Genomic DNA, 13,293 nt, shown 5'->3' on the forward strand with positions numbered 1-13,293 from the left:
CGCAACTACTCCATGCAGAACTCCATAATGACTCTAGACATCACAAGACCCTCTACTTATACTAAACCAAGCCACAAGTCGGCTCGGCAACAAACATTAACTACATGAAATAACTAAATACTTAGGTCAGGCCCCAATTTTGCAATGCATAAGTAACTCATATGACAACATCAAAGTACGTGCCCTTAGGTGTAGGTCCATGTGCCATCCAACGACCCAAATCCAAGAGCGCATGAGTCAACTCACACGGATTGAAGTTCGCGGAAATAATCTCCAAAGTCTATCCAGGAAATTAGGAACAGGCTACTAGCAGCCACCAAAATGGCTCTAACTCTAACACGATAACTCCAATCTTAATGTGCACTTAGGAAAAGGTCCACCAATATGTCTCTAACATAGCCCTAACTTTGCAAAACATTTGTGGAGGCTATCAAGGGGTAGTTGAAAGAAGACATTAATCTGATCAAGGTTATTAGTGAATGCTATCACCGACATTTGTGACACATGAGTCAAGATTATTAGTGGATCTTGTGAAAAGAAGCAATTGTTGGTAAAAGATTCAGCTAATTATTGACAAAATACTCAAAAAGGAAAACAACGAGCAAGAGAAAAAGGAATTTGAATGCTCCAACATTCATGATCAGAGGTTTATTCAGGTACAAATGTTAGAGTGTAAGAACAAATACAACAGCATCATCTAAATTAGCCAACATAGAATAAATAGACTTTTCTAGAACTATCTAAACATAAATAACTTCTAGCACTTTACCTAACCCTATTAGTTATTCCAGGAATTTCTAGAATCCTCTATTATGAGCCCTAACTTTGCAAAACATAAGTCCACAAATCTGAGCTCGATGCTCCTGCATATAGGATTGCTGACTACCCCAGGATGCTCTTGCATCACATGTTATGATGAAAACCCTTCTTTTTAATTGAGATTGGAAGTGTTAAAGAAATACAAGGTCTAATATTATAGTAACCTGGTCAATAATGGAGAGGTGTACATGACAATTTTCTTTTGAGGGTAGTAGAGATAAGTGTATTGGATCTGCTTGAAATGAAAGATGTGATTGATCTATTAAGAATCTCAGACCCACTTATTTGACAGTTTTGTACATCATGAAATTTTTAGGAAATGCATTTTCTTTTTGTGTTTTTCTATGCTCAATATTTTACATTTCTAAGGCCCCATGCCATGCATTTTGTTGGCGACTTTTGGACCACGCTTAACCTATCGTGTAACCTGAGTTTTTCCATTTTGAAGTGGGCTGTTAATTGCTTATTTAAGCAGGTTGATAGTATAGAAGTATAGAAGTGTTGGGGTTGATTAGGTTGGATGGGAACTGGCACGTTTTAGTTCTTGACCAGGCTTTCCAATGTATATATGAACTTTGGATTTTGTTTAATAGACTTGGAATTATTACCTCGGCTGATTCAAAATGGATGGAAAAATGTATTTAGGAGTGGGAACTTGATAAAAAAGTGAATTCAGATGCAAAAAAAGGCTAGTAGTCAATCCTCAAATGAATACATTATTTACTCGTGCTTAAGTTTTCTTGGGCATCATTTATTAATTGCAAGTCCATTCTTCTTTTAGTTGGTTGATGGTTGATTATTTGTGAATTGTGCTCCTAGGAGGTAGTGTACTCCAACAGAATGCATTGTACCTAGTCTTGGCGCGTACCATCTGGGATTGAGAGGAAAGGCTGCCATATAAAACTAGGTGTTTATAGTGTTCCATTGCCGCATTGCAAGGGGCTTAATTTCTTTCTCTTGCTCATATTATCCTATTAGAAATCGCTTGCTCCATTTTTCCTATAATGGAATCAGATTTCTCATAAATCTCCCTCCAAGACTAGATGTAAACATTGTAGAATAGATGTAAACATTGTAGAATAGATGTAAACATTGTAGAATAATGTATCCATAGATGTAAACATTGTAGAATACTCGCCGAATAAACAAAAAATTGAGAGTTCTTTTGCTCAATGACTTAGGAAGTTTTCGCAAAAACTTGCATAGTTTGAGTTAAAAATTTGATTGTGGCAAAATAACTTGCCCAACAATGTAAAAAAGAAAAGAAAATTTCATTCTATTGGTTGCTACTCAGGAGATAGAACAATCTCCCAAGCTTATGCAAGTTTATTTGCAAGCATTTTAGTCGATTTGAAGCACATTTGTAAGGACTTTAAGCATGTTAAGTTTGGGAGAAAAATGCTTAAAAAATGAAGCATCTGAAGGCCAGGACCCCATTGCATTGCCCTTTGACCCCACAGAAGGCTACTGCCCTTAGACACCCTCTTTCAAATTAAAAACAAAAGAAAAAATTAATGGGGAAATTGTTTTGAATCAAGTTGATTTTTCTATATCCATTTTGCTAAGTTTCAATGATGAGGAGTTTAAATCTAGGTTTATAGAAACTCAATAATGGCATTTCCTAAGTACTCAATTACCTTAAAGTCTAATGAACAAGATTTAATACCACTTTTTCTATGATGGAGGTTGAACCCATAGCTAGTCTTGCCAAGTGACAAGGTATAGCCGTATTGGACTCATAGGTGGAGCCACTTTGCCTCTCCACTAGTTTTAACTAGAACTAGGAAGAGGAAGTTGTAAACTGTTTTATATGTTGTATTTACATATGTTTTTACAAAGACAATTTTCTATTTTAATTTTCCTTTAGACTATTTGGCTACCAGCCGACAACATTTCACATGAGAATACCATTTTGTATACAATTTGCATTTTAATATAACTTAGAATTTGCAAGTTTGGAACTTTATGAGAAGCTTAGAAGATTTTCTCTTAGCAAATGCTTTGTGTGAGTTGAAGAGTGGATAGAAAAGCTAACAAATATTAGTTAATTTATAATTTTTGTTTACAAATTCTGAGTTTGGAGCATTATGAAAAGCTTTAAAGATTTGCTCTTATCCATATCTTTGTGCGAGTTGAAGAGTGGATTGAAAACTTAACAAACTTATTCCATTTGTACTTTGGCTTCATTCCATAATTCACATCTAATGAAATATGGGAAACCATCAAACACATACAAGGTGGAATTTGTTGTCAAATAGTGTGGTTTGTAAAGCTTTAATCAGAAAAACATGAAGACTATTTACAATAAGATTGTAATTGATAAGTTGGCTTGTTTTGCAAAGATGTTGATAGAGAAGGAGAAATGGATTATATTTGACAAGTTGGCTTGTTTTGCAAAGATGTTGATAGAGAAGGAGAAATGGATTATAATTAACAAGTTGGCTTGTTTTACAAAGATGTCGATAGAGAAGGAGAAATGGATGGCTATTGGTAATTTCATCTCAATGAATTTATTTGTCAAACATTGATTAGAAGGATAAATACTGTTAATCATTTTGACGGCTTTATAAAATAACACAAGTTACCAATAAATTGTGGAGAAGCTTTTCAATTTCAAAAGTTTCATATACTTCCAAAACATTTTGAAAAGACCGAAATAGCTTTTATTGGGGGATTTAAGAAGTTTCAAAAGCTTAACATAACACTAAAATGTTATATGGAGGGGTATTTACTATAACTATGATCAGTCATTTTGTTAAGTTTTATAAGTGTTAAAAAGAGAATGAAATGCTGAATGTGATGGTAATTATAACCATAATAGAAACTTAGCAAAGAGATGTCATCTCTAGAAATGCAAACAAATTGTGAAAGTGTAGAGGACACCTTGAAGCATTTCACATCCCCGCCTCAAAAGAGAGGTTGTCCCAAGTAAGGTGGCGATTCCAAATATTTTCAGTGAGTTTATTTGTTGAAAAGGTGAAAGAAAGTTTCTAAGAAGTGCAATTGGCAGGTGTTGAGTAGTGTTCTACAAAGTTTATTGGAAAATATTCTTCTCGAATTTGAGTAAGAGTTTTGAAATTGGTGTGGACATCCTTCAAAGTGTGAGATAGATATTATAGTTAGAAATGCTTTGCAGGCATGCATGCAAATATGGAACCATAAACAATGCACTTCATTGTGTCAATGTGTGCGATGGTAGGAAGATTTATCATAAAAGATTTGGCGAAACAACTTTAGAAATTATCAAGTTACGACAATGGGAACATGAGTAAGGCCCATGACCGTCTTCTCAAAATGCCTCAAATAGATATTTCATTGCGAGGAATGAAATGAAAATGTCTTTGAAACCTGCATAAAATACATTTGTTGAAACAGTTTTAGAATGTCTTGAATAAAAATGTAAATGGTGGATGTAGAGTTGGTTGCTGCGATCCTTGCCACCCTTGCCAACCTCGTTATATTCCACGCACAGTGGCAGATTTGGAAAAGGCTATGGATATTCACTGTAACATAATAAATTGGGATTCATTATTATATGTTGTTATTGCAAGTGCCCAAATAGATATGCATGAGAGGCACATGTGCATAAAAAATGGTGTGAATTATTTTAATGGACACCTCAAAGAAATGTTTATCTGATGCAATACAATGATTTCAAGAGTTTGTGGAAAATCGATTTACCAAAAAAGCTGCAGAATTAAGCAAATTGAGTTTGCAGGTGTAAATCCAAGGATTACAACTCATTCTGTGCTCTTCCCATTTGTGGTCTATGCATGAAGGATGGGATGTATGACAAAGAAATGAGGAATTTTACCAAATTTGTGGTTGCAAGATTCAGTAGAAATTCCATGTGGTATGGTGGAATTCCAAAATAAATATGGTCTCTTGGTGTCCCATTATCTCGGAAAATGTAGGGCTTGTGAAATGTTAGCTCATGATTGCGTGAGGTTACAGATTTTTTATTGTTGTTTACAGGGGTTTAGAAACTACTTTAAAAAGTTACAATTGGCAGGTTTAAAACCTTTGCACTTGTACTAGCTATTTGAATGCCATCCCAATCCTTCTTATTATGATATCAGCGAATGTTTGCAGTAGTATTTATCATTAGCCTATTCAAATCTTTTTTGCCCTCAAGTCGGAGGCTTTGGAGAAAGTTATGGACATTCATTTAAGCAGAGAACGTGGAGACATTTTGGTGATATTCATGCAAAATGTGAAATCGTGCACAACATTGCTAAATTATTTGCTATAATGCTTCCAAAATATGACAGCTCATAGTACAATGATTGCGGAAAATGCAAATAATCGATTTGTTTAAGAGTCTTCAAAAGTTTTCAAGCAAATGCAATTGGTGGATATAAGTACCCCATTCATTTACATCTACTCATGTACACTCGTACTAGAAACGTGGCATTGCAACGAGACAAGCACTTGAGTTGTTTGATGTGTTGCCTCGAAAAGATACTTTCCCTTTATGCACAAAAATTATAATTTTTCACAAAATGGTTTTCTTGATTGGTGAACAGTGTTCGAACTTCCTTCAAAGCATAGTCACACATGACCATCATCTTAAGGAATGAAATAAAAAGATAGCGGTATCAAGGAATGTGATCTCATGGAAAGTTTTTGAGAGAAATTTTACAAGATGTCATCTTAAGGAATGAAATAAAAAGATAGCAGTATATGCATAAAATGGACATGAAGGAAGATTTTAAAAGGTTTCAAGCAAATGTGTTTTCCATTACAACGAAGATAATAGTTTGTGCAATAATCTTCATGTGTGGTGAAAAGGTAAAATCCGATCTTTAAAGAGGTAGCTATAGGAAGTGGCCTACCTAGGTAGTTATCCTAACTTCTAAGCATAGTTCAAAATAGTGCTGAAATATCTCGGCTTCTCACAAGATTCTAGACTCGATGAGAAAACTCATACTTTTCACGTGAGATTTTGGTCCAGAGAAAATGAACTTCTTGCCGCAATAAAAGGTCAATTTCTTGACGATATTTTTGCAACTTCGTGGAAGGAGTGCTTAAGTTCTCGCAGGCATCGCGTGCGTTTTGCTACTAAAATGATAGACGCCCAAAAATGGTTTTCTTATTTCCTTTTTGCCGTGTTGAGCTTGTTGGGTGTGGGAGGAGAAAATAGGTGTTTGCTAGTGATTTAGAGAGATTGCTGGTGGATTCCACTGAAGGATGTGATTTTGTTACTTATTGCATTTATGTGTATCTAGATCAGCTTGTTTGTTTTGTTTACTCATTTATTGACTCATGACATGCATCTACTTATTGAATGTTGTGGAAAAAGTGCATTTTAAATTAAATTTAAGTCATTTTTAAAATTCCCGATATTTTCCCGAAAAGTTGCCGATTTCTCTCCGATATTTCTCGAGAAATTTTTTTTTTGCCTCACCGATAAGTGTGTGAGAATGAGATTTTGAACTATGATCCTAAGTGCTTACCTATGTAGTTATCTTAAGTAGTTAAATAAGTGGTTATTCTAAGGGGTTACAAGTTAGTTATCAGGCATAACGTATAAATAAAAAGGTTAGTTTAAATTTAAAGGGGGACTTTGATAGAGTGTATACTATGGAGAGATTTCCAATAAATGTTTGTTTTAACACTATGTACAAAGGACTCTTTGAACTTGTATATTATCAAAGAGGGAATAAAGAATGCATTTAGTTCACATGTCTAGATGTGTTTTTGAGTCATTATTATTGGTTTTTTGAATGCTAATTTGGTAATATCTTTGTGTATCTATGGAATCCACTGATATAAAATTCAAATAACATATGTAATTGATGAAAGCCATTCATACCTTGGTACCTTTGTTTGAATGTGATCTAGTAATATTGCATGCTAATTTGGTAATACGTGTATTTATGGAATCCACTGATATCTAATACAAAGGACATGTAATTGATGAAACAAAATCATTCCTTGGTACATTTGTTTGAATGCGATAAGGTAACTTGTTTCCTCATAAGTTGAGTTTTGTTATCCTTTTCATTATTGCATAGTCAAACTTATTATGTGCTAAAATGCCCTTGTAATCTGTTATTTGTTGTATATCTCAAATGATATTCGTATGTCTACTATTGGGGTTTCCATTATCCATTTCCTTTAGTTGCATCTTGTTTCCTTTTTGTACTTTCAAGTGAAAAGTACACAAAAACTAAAAATACACCCATCATATGAGGACATGTAATTGATGAAACAAAATCATGCCTTGGTACATTTGTTTGAATGCGATAAAGTAACTTGTTTCCTCATAAGTTGAGTTTTGTTATCCTTTTCATTATTGCATAGTCAAACTTATTATGTGCTAAAATGCCCTTGTAATTTGTTATTTGTTGTAAATCTCAAATGATATTCGTATGTCTACTATTGGGGTTTCTATTATCCATTTCCTTTAGTTGCGTCTTGTTTCCTTTTTGTACTTTCAAGTGAAAAGAACACAAAAACTAAAAATACACCCATCATATGAGGGGGTTGCCCCTCAAACCTAGAGGAAGATTGCAATTTGATTGCAATCTTTCTAATTGTTGGTACAGTTGTCATTTCTCATAAGGGAAGTAGGGTCATTTTGAAGAAGCTTTCACATTGACAAATTTGTTTACTAATAGTATGTAAGCAATTTTGTGTCAAATGTAAAGCTCTATATCTTTGCATCCTCGAATCATTTTACACATTTGCGTTTGACTCATATTTTTGTCAATAATAATGCATTCAACAAACTTCCTATCTTCCAATCTGTTGGTTCCCAAAACCGCAGATTGGAAATCCAAGAGCCTGCCGATTCTCCAAGAGGATTCCACAATCAATTTTGGCCAACAAACAAGAACCACCTTGATTCCCCTGTACTTTAGGCTATGCTACACCTAGGCGGGTAGAACTTCACCTCAAATATCGATTGCTTGGTGAGTTCTTCATTTGGCAAAGTCCTAGAACTCGATTAGTATGGATTAATGTGATAGTTTGAAATGAATGTTTTGTATAAGGTTTTTAACAATGGATTTGAGGTTTGTAAGGAGTTATATATTTTCTGACTTCAAATATAAATCCAATATTTCAATGATAAAAAGGCCAGTGCTTTAGCTTATTCAGGCAACAAAGTCAACTAAAATGAAGATCATAGCGTACAACTTTATAATGTTCGATACACAAACTATAAATAGTTCAATAATCAAGACTCGATGGATCAAATATATATACACAATTGTAAACTAGTACAAATTGCGCTTTAACTCCTAAGGTCGAGGAAACAAACTGGACACAAATTCAGAAACAATTAAATATTTCACAATATTTGTGATGATTGAGTTTAAAATGCCAGAGATGTCTTCCTCCACTTATCTGACAAATTGTTTATAGAATTAAAAAATGATTATAAAGGACCAATAAATTGCAATTTAATTCTCCATCCCATTTAAATAATAAAAAAGCAACAAACTTTTATAAGTCATTGGAATATAATATTAGATTATATTACAAGGTCATATTTTGCTCCTTATTCCTCCAGACAAATAAGTATATAAATGCTTTTCTTCTTCTTATTGAATATGATTTTTTTTTAACGTGTCTTGTTCTCTAATATTTATACATAAATGAAAAGACACTAAACCTCAATCAAATGACACATATTTTCATAACCGATAACTAAGAGGTTATATTCGCTAATGATCTATAAACTCCTTGTTATGAATCACTTGCAATTTTAAGATTCACTAGGATACAAATTTAATATAAAGATTGTAATTGATGTTGCTGGTGAACTAATCAAATAATACCTAGAAATGTAGAAAATAACTATGTAGGCAAACCATGCATCAAGAGAACAAGAGACAAAGGATTTGATTTCGGAGTTCACCAGACTCTGGCTATGTCTTCGGATCTACAAACTTGCAAGATCGATGCCATGATTATGATGCAAAATTCATACATCACCATGGTCTTCCATGGAGTTACAATCTGCTTCCCGCTTCCACATTGCGATGACAGGAATTTGCTAGCAACATGTTTGTGCTTAGCTCCTTCACCACTTTTTACAATGCTAAGGAATAAAACTGCAACTCTCTCTCAATGGGCATTAAGCCTTTACAAAAATCACATAATGTTATAAAAAATACTCTCAAGAAAATTCTAAGTTTTTATCTCATATTATGAGACCACTTAGTTCTCTAGAGCATTCTCTCCCAAATTCTCCTTTCCAGAATTACAAAGACTTATCAAAATCCTCCTTCAGGATTAATTTCCAAAAGTCGCCTTGCATAGTCTAATTGCCTCCTTTTTATATTACGATTTTACCCAATTTAGTGAATAATCAATTGGTTTTATATAATATCCTCATATCTCCTATATTAACCTCTTTTCCAAATTAAATCCATTCTACTTTCGGATTTACTAATATTTAAATAGCTCATATTAATTTGAGCACATTTATGGTTAATGAAGATAGGGGATTAGGCTCTTACATGACCCGTCAGCTCATGCTAAATAGAACATCCACCGAATGCATCTTGAAAATCCCATCAGTACAGTTGGTTGAGGACAAAAATAGAATGTTGTGTGTTGTGGGTTCAACTCTCACTAAGGTCGCTTTTGTCCTGTAGCGGATTTTGTCTTATTTGCAATAAATCATTACAAAACATAGCCACCACCAATAACAAACAAGGAATTGTGAGTGGTGAAATGGTAGAGAAGGGCTTTAAGGAATTAGAAGTTTGCGGTTCAAACCTCACCAACAATTTTCCTCCAACTAGCAACAATACAAGGTGCCACGTGGCAAAAAGTTATTTATCTAGCATAGACACGTGTCCCACTTTAATTGGACCATATTACATTGCCATGTCACTATAGTGGTCATCTCAAAATGCAATGATATTTTTGACGGCCACATCACCATTAAATGCCACGTGTCACTATAGGATTTGATGAAGATATTGACTAGGATGCTGTCATCACTAGTCTATTTGATCAACCCTTTTCCTGGGCAACTTCAAATGAGCATAACTTCCACATACGATATCCATTTTCGACGAAACGAATGTCATTGGAAAGCTCTCAACGAGGTCTTCGATTTAAGACCCACAGTTGACTACTTTTGAAATGGTCAAATTTCATTGTTTTGGTCAACCCCTAGTTCGCTGTTTAACCTCAACTGTGACCAAGCATATCTTGAGCAAACAGACTCCTTTTGACACACTTCAAGTTGTGCCGGGAACATTTTGTCGTGCTCTATGCACTAATACCAATCTTGGGAGATTTTGAGTGGGTTAATTTTTTGAGGTCTTCAAGATCCAGCTGAATCATTCCTCCCCACTAAAGGAACTTTTGGACCTCCAAAAGGTTCATAATTAGAGACTAAGTGAGAGGAACACTTTCCCACTTTTCCAATATCTATCCACCTTATTTGTGCACCTGCTTCGCTAAAAAACTGTACAATAATTATGAAAATTGCTATCACATTGCTACCCATTTGCATTTTTCCACATCTTTTTGTATTCATTACATGTAATGTCCCCTTTTTCTGGGACATTATAATTCTGTGTTGCCAACTCACTTCGCCTAGGTTTCAGGGGCGAAAAGGTTCTTTACGGAGTTTAGTTCAAGATTTGACCTAGACATTTCTAGTTCCAGACCCATCATAGCAGTTTTGGTAGGTTGTCCAGATGCTTACTATTTTTAGTAAGTAATTAGAGCTCAGTATTTTCGGTACCTCAGTGCTTGGTTGGAAGCGGCTTGTTGAGAGCTTTCTAACGAGCTATTGCACATGCTTATCAGAGTTCATTTGGTCAGTTATTTTAATGCCTGATAAATATATGGTTTACTGACTAACTTACTATTAAAGTTCATTTAACTTGTCACTTTATTTAAAAAGGTACTATGTTCACTTAAGTGACTAAAGGACAAAAAAGTGCTTTATCCCACATTGCTTGAATGAGCGTGCATCACATTGGAAAAAGTGATAAAGGTACAACAAGCTCCACATGAGAGCATATGCAGATTATAATATTTAAAACAAATATTAATTTGGGAGCTGGAAACAGTTACTGGTTATCTCTTCGAGGACATAAACCCTTGAAGAAACTTTTGGAGGTTAGACGCAAACCTAGCCTTCTTACAGGTTTTATCTATATTGCCAATCTAACTATTTTTACTGTTTGTAAGATTGGATCATTTGAATAGTTGCATGTTATTGTATTGTTGTTGTATAATACAGTAACGCATTTGGTGGTTATTTGTGTTAATTTTTGGTTTATATATGTACTTTCTGAATATTAGAGAAATAAAACAAAGTTATCTTAGTTTCCTTTTATGTAAATCTGCTAGATTGAAATCGATTAAAGTTCTGGAACTTATATTGAATACTGGTTTTCTATTCGGGTTTAAACTTGCACTTTTATATCACGGGTTTCTTGGTAAAATTTTCGGAAAGGATATTACAGTGGGTATCAGAGCTAAAGATCTTGCCATCTTGTGGAAGTTTATTCAAAGAGAAAAAAAAATTCCTTTGAAGTTAATGCATCATATAGGCAGAAAATCGGCAATGACAAATGTGTTCAGAGTCGAACTAAATGAGAAGTATAGTCGACAAGCCAACAAATACATAGTTGAATACATTGTATTGAGTCGTCCTTGGTAGAATAATATTCCGGACGCAAGGAGTTAGTTTGGGTTAGGGAGAATAGTGTGGGAGATCATACAGTCACAGTGAGGACTATGACAGGGTTTTCTAACAGAGGACGGCACCAGTTTAAAGGATTGCGGCAGTCTCAAAAGACACGGCTCCACCAACAACAGCCACAAGTGATTTCAAATACATTTCTAAACAGGTTACGACAGTCTCATAAACAAGGCTCCACCAACAGCAACAACACGTGGTTTCACATTCATTCCTAACAGATACGACAGAGTTATCATCATCCCACGACATAGTCTCATAACACTCTCAACCATTTCTAGTCGGTTTACCTCTTGGCAGTGGAAATATACTACCCGCGGCCTAAGAAAATCACTAGTCGGGCAAAGATTTGTTGGACGTCTTAGCTATAGGTCAGGTGTTCAACTCACGTGAATGCCAGTGGATTACGTGAGTGAACTAGGAGCCCTTTGTGGCATTAATCACCAAGCAAAAATAGAGGAAATCAAATAGGGCACACCCAAGTGTACATGGAAATACTCCAACAAAGATCTCACACCATTGTAGACTTCGGTCATGTAGTGACTCCCTCCTCCCAAGCGGATTGCATACACTCCGCCAGTAGTTAAGGTGGTGGCAAAGAGTATAGTGTTCGGGTTGCAAGTAAAGCACCAGTCTGGGCGACAGTTATATAGATTGCCAGTTGATGCATTCAAGGCAATATTCAGATACGGGTCGGGTAACAGGTTATAGCATCTACGACTTGGGTGGCAATACAACAAGTCAGAAGTCTTCACGGGATTCAGACTCCTTTCGTTAGCCGACAACAGTTAGTGACTTCGTGGTCGAGTGCAAGGAAATGAAGGTGTCTCACTGGGTTGAACGTTTTTGAACTCTTTGGATTGCCATTCAAATGTGAAGCATAGCTAGATTGTGTGGGAACTGTTGACAAAATCCATCTCAGCTATACAGTCAACATTTTGATCATAAAATTTAGGTTCAGATTATTACTGGTGAAGCACTACTGGCATTGGAAAATGTTTAGAAGTTTGCAGGTTAAAAAATAAGTAATCTTTTTGAATGTCTTTGGGATTGTTCGCCTTTTGCTCATGGACTCGATTTTCGAGTCATATTTGGTGAGCATACTTCCTTGACTGCAAGTTCGGAGCTGTCTTCTAATGATAAGGACCATCGTGCAAGGGCCATCCTTCATCATAAGCTCCCACAACATGATTTATCCTTGGAAACTTCTTGGCATGGAAGATTTGTCTGAACACAAGGTTATTCTTGGAACGCTCCTCTGTCGATATCACTAGATTTGGCATCAGGTTTAATGCCCTACGTGAGTAAGCACACACGGACATTGTGAGGCAGAATACTAACAAGGTTATTCCATAAAGGAAGTCGGGTAGTATTAGTTGAAGTTCAGGCAGCTTATGACCAGAACAAGAGCTTGGAAGTTGTTATGGAGTTGCACCAGTCACACATTTGAAACAAATTACAGATAAGAGGGACTAGAATTATTATAGCTCATTCTAGAGTTTGGGCATTTGTTCATGACTGTTCTTGAAGTTACACCAGCAATACAGGTTTGTTCTGGTGTTCTATTTTGTTTTCGTTCCAGTAGAGAATAATGCAATATCAATAAAAAACATTGCACATTCCAAAAAATACAGTATACATAGCAGGGACGTACACCAAGTGTTTGACCAAATTCCTACGACCAACATTTAAGCTTCCTGTTCAGGTTAGACTGGACATTGAATCAGTTAGTTAATCATGTTTACTTAAAGTACCTAGAAGTAGTGGGACAAGAATATGGAGAAGCTTAAACA

The 13,293-nt window shown here is 35.2% G+C and overlaps 1 protein-coding gene across 2 annotated transcripts in view; it reads left to right on the forward strand.

The window, feature by feature from the left end:
• Positions 1 to 13,293, forward strand: part of LOC149541222 (ephrin type-B receptor) — a 111,546-nt gene that overhangs the window by 25,779 nt on the left and 72,474 nt on the right. The window lies entirely within an intron of this gene.

The sequence above is a fragment of the Cupressus sempervirens genome, chromosome 9 (assembly GCF_028749045.1).
Source record: "Cupressus sempervirens isolate cs-2001-9-10 chromosome 9, ASM2874904v1, whole genome shotgun sequence".
Lineage (NCBI taxonomy): Eukaryota > Viridiplantae > Streptophyta > Pinopsida > Cupressales > Cupressaceae > Cupressus > Cupressus sempervirens.